Here is a 13,983-nt window from a genome sequence, read left to right as displayed (position 1 = left end):
GGTGTTCCACTGGAGTGGTTTATTCCATTCCCCTGTCTTGTGGAAAGTTTTATGTAGGCCAAACTGGACGTTGTGTCAACGACCGTCTAGGGGAACACGCCCTAAATTTAGAAAATAAAAGCGATAAATACAAGCATCTTGTTGCACATGTAAGTAAGTGTGGAGCATGCGTGGCCCGGTTTGAGGAGACAAAGGTTCTTGGCAAAAGTAAAGACAGGACAGCACGGATAAGCCTAGAAGCCTACCACATACGGAAACTTGGCAGCGAGTGCATCAGCGAACCTTCTTTATCTCTGTTCCAGGCTGAGATTGACTATTTTAATGCAGCTACTTAGATGGAAGATAAACCGAAGTGTGATGCCCTTGTCTACCCGCGCATGCGCTCGCGATTTGATGGCTCTGACTCAACCTTTGTTTTGTTTTTTTTTGTCATTTTTTTCTCACGATCCTTCGGCCTATAAAAGGTGTGGCTTTCACCGAATAAATTCAGTTGACAGTTAGCGCTTGTGTGTGTGTTTCCTCTCTTTTTTGTCCGTGTCTTTGTTTGCGCTATAATATTTCTAATTCAATACACTGTATGTAATCACTGCTTGTTTCGGCCATTGTAATCTATTGTGTAATTTCTCTAGGTGCCTTTTTGGGGATACATACGCTTTATTTTGTTACGCTTTGTAGTGTACTGCACATTTTTAAATGCGTCATTGCGCGATTGCCACCAAGGTACACTCTTCTAAGATATCGCGAGCTTTGATATCGCGAGCTGTTTGAGTTTTGATACAGATATCGCGATCCATATCCATACGCAAGACGTTATTTTCCCTTTCGTGGTTTTTTCTGGCGAAAGCTCATCCCGCCATCGAAACTTTAAACTGTGCGTGCGTGCATGCGTGTGTGTGTGTGTGTGTGTGTGTGTGTGTGCGTGTGCGTGTGTGTGTGTGTGTGTGCGCGCGCGCGTGTGCGTGTGTGTGTGTGTGCGCGCGTATGTGTGTGTGTGTGTGTGTGTGTGTGTGCGTGTGTGTGCGTGTGTGTGTGCGCTTGTGTGAGTGTTGCTTTGGATGTAAAATATGGCTTTTTCGGTACAGTAAAGCCAATCATGTTAACCAGTTGTATGCTTAGCTAAATACTTATAGTTACTTTCTAAATATTCCAGATAGCACTTGATTGCAAAGAGATATTTGCAACTGACAATTAAAACTGCGCATATGAGCTTTAAGAACTACTAAAACCCGATTACCCTTACTGCTGCTGCTCAAGAAATCAGCGCTGTTTCTCGCACAGTCCAAAAAGTAGCACGCTGGCCGAGGCGTAAAGCGACGTCTGTCAAATTCGCAGCGCACGTGTCAAGTGACATTCTCTGCCCCGCCCACTGTGCTGTTCGCCGCTGCTCATCCTTCTGCCGTGGCGGGTACGAGGAGGCCACGTCGCAAGTGCGCAGAAGAGTTATGTTCATTGCTGGCAGTCGCTTTGCTCGCAACGCGGGTGTACGAATTTCAAATTGTGCAAGAAATGAACATTTTTGAGCCAGAAAGCTGAAACAATCACATTCTCGAATTTACAAAAATAGATACTGTTGGCTATTAATGATCAGCTAGAAGTCTCTAACTGCCTTCCAGTGTCTATCTATATTGCTTCAAAGTTTTTTGTTTATTTTTTTACTTTGTTTATTTCTCCTTCGGGCAACATACAGGTACTGTCCTCGAGACAAGACAAAAGGAGGTGCTGAACCTCCTGACTGGGTCTCGCCCTCGGCTGGGTACAGCAGCAGGAGCGGTATTGCATTATAGAACAACAAAAAAAGGCGATCTTTGCCGTCATTTACACTACAGAAGCATCATAATCAGTTCTTGTAAATACATACAGATAAAAAAAAATAATACGCACGAAATCATATGCAAAATTGATACATAATTGCAATACGGAAGGGCTGTTCGAACCGTAAACATAACAGTACATCAAACTGAACCAGAAGTAAGCATTTTGTCGTCTAGGACACAACGTTATATAAAAGAAATGACGAACAGATGCGTTTAAAACCCCTGGGCGTGCGTTTACTATTTGAATTTAGTTCCTGGGATTTAAACCACGTGTAGTGAGGTGAAGCAGTCGCGGGAGCATAAAGGCGCCCTTCAAGTGACAAAGAACAGTCCCGAAAAAAAAAAACAGTGTTGAAAATTGTTTCATATAAAATGAAGGTACCCTCCCCCCCGTGATGTTACTGACCGTGTCCGATTTCAAGGAAAAAGAAAATCTTCATTTGCCCAGTAGCACAACCGTTACTTGGTAGAGTAAAGTTTTCGTGTTTTATCTTCCTCTCTGCGCGTATCCTCAGAGTTCTTATCTCACATATATTACGTGCGCCTGTATCAGATGACTAATTACCCTGCAGATGCGCGCTTCTCTTTTGTTTAGCACCCTGCCGAAGTCGGAGGTATTTATTGTATAATTCTTGATCATTTTCGCAACCAACTAATCACCATCATAAAATTTATCAGTTAGTTAGTATACTGCCAAAAAACTAGCCGAATTTCCAAATCGGCATGTACATGTGGAATCATTTTGAGAACTAATAACTGTTTTATTCACCTATTAGTTACATAAGCATTCGCGGGCAAACGCTGCACCCTACTCTGAGGACATTAAGTAACTATGCCGATAGAGGCTTACTTTCTAATATGTCAAAGATCGCAGTTTAATGGTAGTCCAACTAGAAGTAACAACTAACTGCTTGAGTAAAAATGAAATATACATATCCCAGGAGAGAGAAACAGTACTCACACATGTCACGGATAGTAAGTATCTTTTGTGTAGAATATTATTGCAGCAATTATATGCAGTGATAACGAATTAGGAGGTTCCTAGATATGATCCGCTTACATTGCTATTAGTTTGTAACGACTGTAATTTTATGCCATATATCACGATGGTACAAAATTTTCTGCAAAAATCTCGCTCAAGGGGTTTGCTTTTAAGTAATCCGATTGAGGTCTTCTACGACGTTTATGAGTTCCTAATTCCGGAGGCGTAAGGACGACTGCTCTCCCTACCTCCAAAATATTCCCTCTACAATAAATGCAAAGCACGCTTGATGCCAACCTTATAGCCTGCATATTTTGCGGAAGGCTGAACGTACAGATTTATGCATTAGTCGGTATGCCAGTGCGTTTAGCAGCAACCGCAAGAGCAAAATGGATTTGGGGGTTTAAAGTATCATATCGACTCGGGGTATGAGGAGCTCCGTAGTGAAAGGTTCCAGAAATTTCCACTATCCGGTGTGCTTTAAAATGCAATGACATCGCACAGTACACGGCTCTCTAGCATTCCACCTCCATTTAAATGCAACCCCCGCGGCAGGGATTGAATCCGCGTCTTTCGGGTCAGCAACCGAGCGCCATAACCACTGAGCCAGCGCGGTGGCTACAAGCAAAATGCGAATGCTTTCCTACCACAACAAAAAATAACAAAAAAATCATTATACAGTAACGTTTCCCTGCTGCCAACAAAGGACTTTCGCAAATCAGCCGGATGTGTTCTTTATAGTGGAGCCACAAAAGGGCTAAGATAGATCTAGCCCGAAATGGTGTTCCCTCTGCTATATTGCAAAATTTTTCTATGTATTAAAAGCAACAACGCTACAACGACCAATAACTCCGTCCATAGCAGCATTTTCAGAAGCAAGGCTATGCAAGGAAAATCAACGAATACCATGCGCAGGCCCGTTGGCAGATGAAAGATTACGAACGCTAGGCTTGCAATCACTTCAAATCGACTTTGCGCCCTTTTGATTTACTACCCTCTCAGGCAGTGAGCATGTGTGGCTGAATAGAGTGCTCTCACTTCACTCTGAATAAGCGCTCTGCTGAATGCTTTCAAAAACTCGAAAGCCTAGTCTTCACAGAACCGATGTTGTTGCTTTCCTTGTTGTAGTATATTTTGGCTTCTTTGAAGCTTTCGCCCGCTCCTAGAAACAAGTTTTCCGCTAAGAATCTTCCGTACAGCAGGCTCTAGAGCAATCTGGAGCTTCAGGCCTTGGAATACAGCCAACTTATCTGCTAGTGAGCAATATTTTTCGACTATTATGCAGACACATGCCTTTCCTGAACAGTAATCTATCTGAAGACCTTATTAACTCCGGTAGAAAGAATACTTGAGCGCCGAGCTGTGAATTTTCGAGAGAATTTTACAGATGGTACAGGCAGTGAATTTCTCTCCTGGCTCTGCTGCGTCCTCATAACTAGAGCAACAACACCTGAAACTTTCTGTTTTGAGAATGATATCTTGTTTGTTTTTTATTGCTTAACTTTCGCAGCAGAACTGTATATTATATAATGCCAAGCTCCCTGTTCCAGAGCATTGATCCCTATTTTGCATTTAGTCTCACTCTTCTTTCCGCATAGCCGCCGTGTGGCTCAGTGGTTACGGCGCTCGGCTGCTGACCCGAAAGACGCGGGTTCGATCCCGGCCGCGGCGGCTAGAATTTCTTTGGAGAAATTCTTGAGGCCCGTGTACTGTGCGATGTCAGTACACGTTAAAGAACCCCAGGTGGTCGAAATTTCCGGAGCCCTTCACTACGGCGTCTCTCATAGCCTCAGTCGCTTTGGGACGTTAAATCCCATAAACCAAACCAAACCATCTTCTTTCCGAATACACTTGTTGAAAAGACTAGAATGCCTCGTACTCTGCCCGCTGACATTGGCATGCCCTGTTGTTCCTATATCTTGATTTCCGAAGAAAAATAACAAGGCACAACTTAGATATCGTACAGCGACAACTGTTCAACGCCCCCGCCTGTGTTTCGCGTCGTTGTCGTATACGCTGTGGTCGGCGTAGCCAGTTCGTGCTTCGCGATGGGAACCACGGGGAGGGTGCTTAGCGTGCAAGGAGCAAGGTATGACTTGAGCGGAGAATTGTGGAACCGGTCAGTAATTACCACCGGAACCATCCGAAAGAGAGTGGAGGAAACCCCAACCGGAGGATTTTTACCCTGGAAGGAAAATGCTATGGCGAGAGCGTACGAAGGAGCAACCGGTTGGCGGTTGTCAAAGATACCAACTGGAGGGTAGTTACGTCTGGAAAGGCGTGAAGGGCTACCATGGAAGTAGGCTTTATGGCGACAGCGTGATAAGGCTTAACCAAAGGATGGCTACAACAACAGTAACAGCCCGGAAGATGGTAGAAGCTATGGCTAGACCACGGTCACCATTCAGAGCGTCGTTACTGTAGAAGGAGAAGGAAGGGTGCGGCGACAGCGGAGGAATGTAGCATGCTCCATTTGCGGCAGCTGCGGCGAAACGCGCCACCTGAGGAGGGGATCATTGGCTCTTCGGCGCTTCTCTTGCGGTGGTCTGGTAAAAGAAAAAACTAAAAAGAGTGCCCTAGAGCTATACAGATGCATGGCCGCTCTTATATGCTCTACCACAGCATATCCTAAGGTATCAACACCATGGCAGCTGTAGCTGAGTTTCGCATTAAACCGTGGTAGCCAATCTCCCAATTTGTTTTTTAATGAATATGCTATTATTGCGCGTGTAGCCCTCATAGCAACCCACAGTTTCTGTTGTGCAACGTAGACAACACCGGCAGCGAATTTTCTGCTTAACGGAAACTTTAGCGCTGTGGCGTTAAAAAAGGAGAGAGCCGGTATGTTTGATCCTGTTTATAAGCATATTAGGCCTCACAGGAAAATAATTCGAAGTTTCTAAGAATGCTAGGAACGTGTGGATTGAGTTCCCGTGACAAAAAGATGAGCTCAAAATCCCCTTTAGCACACCTTTGAACCCCATACGCGAACCCAAAAATTCACTAGAGTTTTGGGAGTGATACCGGTGGGTGATGGGTTCCATCGGCACGAAAGAGGGAGCGAAAGAATATGAAGTTCGCCTTCATTATATTATAGGAATCACTGTGCGAAGGTCTCCGTCCATGTTTAATGGCGTTAGCTTTGGTGAAGAAGTTTAGTACGTTGGATACAGATGGGGTTGGCTACAGATGGGGTTCCAGCGTAGCAACAGATTACAAAAGAAATTAAAGAGGGAGAGTTTGTCACACAGTCCTGCTAACTAGACGAGCACGCAAGCACCCCCTATAGTCGAACTGTCAGTGTCACCATTTCAAGTGGAGCAGAGTTTCTTGAAGAAATTGTAGGACACGGGAAGCCTTTCTTACTAACCGGTTCCGACGCGGATAAAGAATTTCCTGCAGCAATCTGTGCGCCTGCTTGACTTTCTCGAGGGAGGGAAGCAGAACCTGCCTCTCCGCTTCGGGATTGGGGGAGACCACTAGGTAAGGTTGCCACTCGACGTAAACACCGCAAGATGAACTCAGGAGGTACGATGTAAATCCTCTCGCATACATCCATGCGGTAGTACGAACGAAATAGTAATGTCGATTCGGCTCACTTCAGACTCCTGGTCACTAATGGTTGGTTTGCAGACACCACAGGGATTTGAGATGGCTAACCGCTGCCTGCACGTTGGTTGTTAGCGAAAACTTCGGAGTTCATTCCCTGTCCATCAGGAATGGGATCTGAAAGTTTCGAGGAAACGGATGCACGAGTGTTTTTCTTCTGAGAAAATGCGTGAAAGATGGAGGCAATAGAGCCGTCGCACTTTGCACATTAAGTGCGAAACGGTACCACACAAATACTTCCACATGCTTTAGAAATAGGCCATGGAATATGGTAGTCCCAAATTGCAGCCCGACTTCACAACCATGGCAGGCGTATAGGGAAATGCACGTGCGGGAGACAGTGCCAAAGCACTTCCGTGGACATATAAACTGCATTAGGACGACCCATAGTCCAAACGTAGTACATATCCCCACACTGCTAGTGCATAAGATGTCAGTGGGAGGCAGCAAAGTGGATCAAAGCAAGTACTGCTTCGAGTACAGGTCTTTTGACCAAGCAGGAACTGTCTCGAAACCACTCGTAGCTTCCGTTGCCGCACGTTATGCCACGTGTGCCTAAGAGGCGAGAAGGAGCGGGGACTCAGGCAGCACAACAACATTGGCCGAACGTCGCGCAAGTGTTGGCAAAACTTGGCACGAACATCGGTCCTACACTGGCATTTGGGCCGAGCGCTACCACTTCACACATTGGCCTTACTTTCATGCCAGTTTTGGGCCAACGCTCGGCCGATCAAGCAGCCAACGCAGTCCCGATGTTCGTTCTGCAGCATGGACCAGCAAAGGTCTCATACTGGCATCCAACTTTGAAACATTGGTAGCCAAGTTTCAAACATTGGTAGCCAGCTTTCGAATAATGGTTTCCAGCTTTCGAATATTGGCATCCAGCTTTCGAATAATGGTTTCCAGCTTTCGAATAATGGCATCCAGCTTTCGAACGCTGGCACATGCAATTAACCCACTCGCCAATGATCGGCACTGTGGATAGATGTACATACATAACATTCTACCTAGCAAATATTCATAAATGAGGGTGCGAAAGAATTCCAGAAAAAAGACCCGTTTATTGCTTTGAGTTACAAGAATCACGCTTCTAGCGCACACAGGATGGTTTGCGCTACCACCAGCCACCCTGGGGAGTAAAGAAAAGGGGCCCAAGAGCATGGTGGCAGAGGCTGTGGGAAAACAATTTATTTTCAAGTTTGGTGAGTGCCGATCAGGTTGGACAAAGCATCTCGGCAAGCTGCTGCGGCACGGCTAAGGCATCCAAAAAGCGCTCAACGGAGCTGTCCTCCAGTGAACTGATCAGTCATATCCGAAGTAATCGTTGCACTCCACTTGCAAGGGGGCTGCTGGACTGCATTCAAACAAATTCCTCGTCCAGTTCTTGCACGATGGCCGCACGAAGTGCCAAGCCTGCAAAGAGATGCATGATGTCATGGTAAGTTGAATTATGGCCATCACAGAACAAAAACAAACATAACAAAGATAACACCGAATTTTGTGAAACACAGTAATCGTGAAGACACTAGCAACATATTTTACAGGATAATTTTTAATTTATTCTTAAGAACCAGCCCCACATTAGTTGCACAAAGTGGAATTTAATTTACTAAACTTCCCTTACACCAAATGGTTTAATTTAGTTTAATGCGTCGTGTCGCACTCCCAGTAAATATATTCAATGCGAGATAAGGAAATTAATGTGATATTGAAAACAGATTAATGTATTATTTTGTTTTAATATCATAACTTGTGTCTCTAAATTGCGAGGTAATTTTTTATTCCAGTAAATATGCACAGGTTGTAGCGTCTCTTCCACATGGACGTCAAAACAACATTTTTGATTAGTTTTATTTAATGGGGTCAAAAATGCGGCTTGCGACTTTTGACGAAATACGCTGAACGCAAGGAACTCAGGGCACCTTTGTTTTACCTTAGTTGCTTCGCATGCATGCTATAGTTGGATTCGAAACTGCAACTTGAAAACCACACAAAAATACTAGTCTGATAGTCCAGAGTAATGCCCTTTTTCATTGCGAGAGAACTTGGGCAAAAGCTTTAACCAGTAATTGCGGATTTTCTATTGAGTCTGCAAGAGTAGAAGGCAAAAAGAAACACTACGGAAGTATTACACATATCCTTACCAACTAGTCTGCAGTGGAAAATTAATTAAGCGGTTCTGATTTCCGTCGTGCATAAGCGGTAAAGGACATATTCCCGAATGCATCCTATCTCAATTCATATGAGTTCAAACCCGCTGTTAGCCAAAGTAGTGAATCTTTAGTGAGTTCATCTCACCAAAGACGAAAAATTAAATTCTCACCATTCGGCCACAATTCCACTGCGCACGACGTCAAGCAAGCCATTTCGCAATGAGAGTGGGTACACAGAAGTCGTCCTCGTGCTTTTTGGCTCGATCTCTTCTCCTGCCGAAAAAATAAAGGCGCATGTAGTCAAAGCAACATTTACTACAAAAACCACTTTAACTTCCAGACGTATATCAAGATAAAAGAGTTTTAGTACTTACAAAAGATCTTGCAGGCGGTACGAACAGCGTCGGAGCTCTCCTAATATATGAGTGTGGCTTTTCGCGTGCGCAGACTATGAACGGTGCTAGCTCGAGTGTGCATGCATTTTCGTCGCGTTGGTTTGCACGTGGTTGAGCTCCGCCGTGCAGTCAAGAATGTCTTACCCCCAAACTCTGAAAGCTTCCTTACCTCAGTAAGGGAGCCTTCACTGCAGTGAGGAGCCCTCATGTCAATCTGAAAGCTTCCTTACTGAGGAGCCCTAAGTAAGGTCGTCCTTGGTGCCTCCTCACAGTTGAGGCAGCTGCCAGCTGCCTTCATGCGTCCTTACGTCGCTCCTGGCCCTGGAGGAGTGCTTCACCTCACTGCTGCCACAAGTGACTCCGCACACTCATGCGGGCGGCGAGACGCGGCGCAAGGACGCGAGCCCGGCGTGAGTGCAGTTGAGCAGGCGGGGGAAAATGGCAGCGTGGACTGACCGCTACGCGGGCGACTACACGCAATTTCTTAACCGTGCTTGTGAATACGCATTCGATGAAGTGTACCTGTATCCTCGAACAGCTAGGTTGCTTCGCGACGCGGTGAATCCAGTGGAAGTGCACTCAGAGGAAGAATTTGCGTTCAGATTCTGCAACGGTGTGGCTCTGTCACACTTGGGCATTCGGCGGCGAGAGCGAGCGAAATCCGCCGCCGCCGAAATGTTGCCTCGTTCACACCTCCCGGCCACCACGTTGCCGCTCGTGTGTGCATGCTTACGTACGCTAAACGCAGGTATTTTGCGGGACGTTACAACGTTTCTCAAATTTCCACTTTTAATTCAGCTTATGCAAACAGCGACGAAATGACATGACGATTGACGTTTACGTGGCTATTCCCTTTGCATCAGGTGGACGAGTTTTCCGCCTAGCTCAGCCTAGTGGCGCCATCTCGTTGTTAGGACGGAAACCATGTCTGTCAACAAACCGATGGTCTTAAGCCTAACAGCTGCTGAATCGCCAATCTAAATAAAAAATTAAGGCAAATTTATCACTCATACTTTCCTTAGAGGCGAGATGAGAGGAAGCGAAAGACCGATGGCCCATTTATGGCCAGCGAACGCACTGAAAAACGCAGTAACGACGACGAATTCAGTTTGAATCGAGGGGCCCAGCTTCGAAGGGCGCCGCCATGTTTGTTGTCACCACGGGAATGCAACTTCCTACTCGGCGTCCTATTGGCCAATGTGAAGGAACCCTCAAACCCAGACACGCGGCATGCGTTCCTTACTTGAGGAGAGGCGAGGAGAGCTTTCAGAGTAAGCTGGCTTCCTCCATCGAACATTCGCGGAAAGGCGGCCTCACGTAAGGTTAGGAAGGCTTCTAAGGAAAGGAAGCTTTCAGAGTTTGGGCCTTATTGTGATGAGTCGCGCGGTTCCAAGACGAGCAGTGGAGACGATGGTGTGGGGGGGTGGGGGGTTGGCTGGAGGGGAGAGAGGAATTTTCCTTTACACAGGTTTTGCGGTTCCGAGAAAAGTCCTCGAGCTGAAAGGTGGAGACAGGGAGGTGGAGGAACAGCGAAGCGCGTAGCTGCGCGCGAGGGAAAACAGGTTTGAGAAAGTGACAACCAGAAAGAAAAAATAGCGCTTCGCGGGGTGGGGTGTTAGCCCGCTACCTGGAAAAGGGCACGGCCGGGAGAACAGGTGGGGAGATATTGGACTTGAAGACTTGAAAGAGAAAGGGAAAGAGGCCAAAACACGTGAAAAGGGTTTGGAATTTTTGGAGAATGAGTCACATGGCCACAGGCAGTACAGAAAGGAATATCTACAAGAGAGAAGTGGATGGGAAACACGGAAGCGTCAAAGTATTGCTACAAAGCTGCAGCAAAAGCCTGAAAATTTTGAAGTGAAAAACTTGGAGCTTCAAGATGCATGTCGCCAAAACGACTTGAGACACTCGCGTATTTTGTGGGGCCGTATGATGTGGCTTCTGTTAGTTCAAGATAGCTTAAAATGTTACCACATAATAACAAAAATATAAAGCAAAAAAAAAATATCCAAGCAGAATGCGCGCTCTTTCATAGTTTCATGTACCGTACATGCGCCAAACAAGCTAGGTTAACATGCGTCTAACGCCAGTTGTCAGTCCATTTATTCAGTGGTCGTCGATGAATCCTCAAATTGTTTGTTGGTGAGGAAGTTTCGCGCAAAAAAGCAAAAACAAACAAAGGCATGTTGAATTGTGGTTCGCAACTACTTTCGACGGTTTTCATCAATAAAGGTCATGTTCGAAAGAAAAAAAAAACTTGCGAGTAAATATGCAAGGACGTGAGCAAGAGCTATATTGCCCCCAATGCAAATTACGCAACAGAAGAATAAAATGGTCAAAAACAACAATTTCCAACACAACGATTTGCAGAAAAGGAAGGAAATAGCAAATCAGAAAACACGGGAAAGGCGCAATCACAGGGCACGACGTAGGGAAGCGTAGGAATCGCTTAGCACGTGTCCGCGTGCGTTTATGAAGCACCCGCCTAATATTTCACGAGCGCAACGCATAATTCAAAATTACGAGGCGACTGCTTCGTTTCTGGACGTTGCCAAAACTGAGCACAATTTCGGTTTAGCGAATGCACTTGCGCTAATCTATTACGTTTGTATCGTGATCTCCCTGAAGCAGACACCAGCTGCGCACTGCGGCAGTGAATTCCTAGAGCGAATAAAAAAAGTGATTTTTTATTCCAAAAATTTAATAAAATGAAACTTATTTGATTTTTGTTGAAGGCACCTGTTCACAATTTTTGTTGAAGGCGTCTCGGGTGTAATCAGAACGTTAATTCTGATCAACAGGACTTCGATCGCAATTCTAAACGTATTATTGCTGCTCACTGCGCAACCAGAGTGCAGTTTTTCCAACGGAATCATGGGTAGCTTTGCTAACAAACTGCAAAAGTGTTCGCTTAAAATATAATAAAAAATAAAACCAAATCTTTGAACTCGCATGTTTTAGCGCGTTCGAAAATTATGAACTGCCGATATGGTACTCGACAATAAAATTAATTTTGAACCCATTTTAATGGATGACACAATGTTTACCAACGTTTGCCAGTATACTTTGAACACTGGATAAGCGGTGGTAATCCTAGGCCAATATAGCCAGCTCCCGGAAATGGCATAGCCAATTCTGGCAAAGAGTGGAACAACACTGGCTAACATGGCCCATGATAGCCATGATTCGATGATGGCACAGCCAGCAATGGAAAACAGTGGGGCAATCCTGGCTAACCTGGCCCATGATAGCCAGGATCTAATGAGGGCTCAGCCAATACTGGTAAAGCGACGGACAACCAGGGCCATTGTTGGATGTGCTAAGGAGTGGCACAACCAATATCGGATACTCACTGGCAACTCTGGGCCTAGTTAGGGCCACGCTTTGCCAGTGGATTTCCAATATTGGCCCGCCGTCGTGTGCTACCTGGGCCCAAGCAGCACAAATTGATTGGTCCAACAGTGGCAAAAGAGTGGTGGAAATTGGCATGAATATTGGTCCTACACTGGCATTTGAGCAATCCGAAACTTTTTCCAACAATGGCCCTTCATTCATGCCAAGATTGTGCCTATACTCAGCCAGTCTAGCTACCAGCATTGACCCAACATTCAGCCAGCCTATCCAGAAATGGCCAACGTTCGTGCCAATACTATGCCCATATTCAGCCAATCTATTAATTATGGCCCGACATTCGTGCCAATACTATGCCCATATTCAGCCAATCACACGCCAATAGTATGCCCACATTCAGTCGATCTGTCAATAATGGCCCGAAATTCGAGCCAATAGTATGCCCACATTCCGCCAGTATCAATAATAGCCCCAGGTTTGCTCCGACTTGTGCCCACTTTTCCACCCTTGATCTAACTTTTATAGGTGGCATATCAATTGCAAGGCCAGTGGGAAATTGTACGCGATCGGGGGTCGCACCTAGTTTTGTACCACACCTCTTGCTGGCCAGCAACAATGCAGACATATACCGCTTGTTTTCCACCAACCGGAGCTTGTATGTGTAACATTTTACATATGAGCAGTCAGCAGACATACAAAAATGAAAGAACGGATTCAAAGAACAAAATTTATTGCATCTACGGTGCCAGTACATCGTGAAATGCATTGTGCCAGAGCCGCTGAATCGATGAGTCATATCGGCACTAATCGTTGCACTCCTCTTGTAAGAGAACTTTTGCAGTGCCTTGAAACAAATTCCTCGCGAAGCTCTTGCACGATGACCTGGCTGTACATCGCAGCTGCAAAGAGGTGCATGATGTGATCATGAGTGTAAGTACAACCATCGCAGAAAAAAGACAATAAAATAACACATTGATCTTAGTGGCGCGCAGTGTGCGAGAAGGTACTCGCAACATATGTTGAAAGTATAATTTCTAAATGACTCTTAATATAAATCCCCATACTAATAGCAAAATGTTGAATTGAATTTAACAATTTTTTCCCACCGTATTGCTAATTTCTAATCCCAATTTGCCGTGTCACACCCTCAAATGCATATTAAAAGTCACAAAGAGATAAATATAGTGTTTAATACAAATCAATCTATTTTTATATTTCCTATCAAAATTATATGTCTATTGCGAGCTGGTTGTTTGCCTTTTTGTTCCAGCAAAGTATGGCACAGGTGGTAGCAGCTCCTCCCTATTGAACAGCTGTGAGCAATTTTTTTTTCGCTATGAAATATAATATTTCATGCAAAGACGGCTTGCACAGTTTTGCGAAATGCGCTGAACGCAGGAGACCGAATACACTTTTTTTTAAAGTAAGCAGATTATCGATGCCGCTTGGCATGCATGTAACGGGGCAGACGGAAATCTTACTTGAAAACCACACGAAATCACTCTTCCGTTAGTCCATGGGTGATTAATTCCGAGACAACATGGATAAAGTTCGCTGGGACCAGGAATTCCGCTTTTTCTCGTACGCCTGCAACTGGCCAAGACAAGGGCACCCGGCACGGGAATATTACACGCGGCCAGAAAACTGCTGCAGTGAAAGAATAAGCGCTTCTGGTACTC

This window comes from Amblyomma mixtum, chromosome 1 (assembly GCF_055824585.1).
Source record: "Amblyomma mixtum isolate Tamu chromosome 1, ASM5582458v1, whole genome shotgun sequence".
In the NCBI taxonomy this organism is placed as follows: domain Eukaryota; kingdom Metazoa; phylum Arthropoda; class Arachnida; order Ixodida; family Ixodidae; genus Amblyomma; species Amblyomma mixtum.
This window is presented reverse-complemented; position numbering follows the sequence as displayed.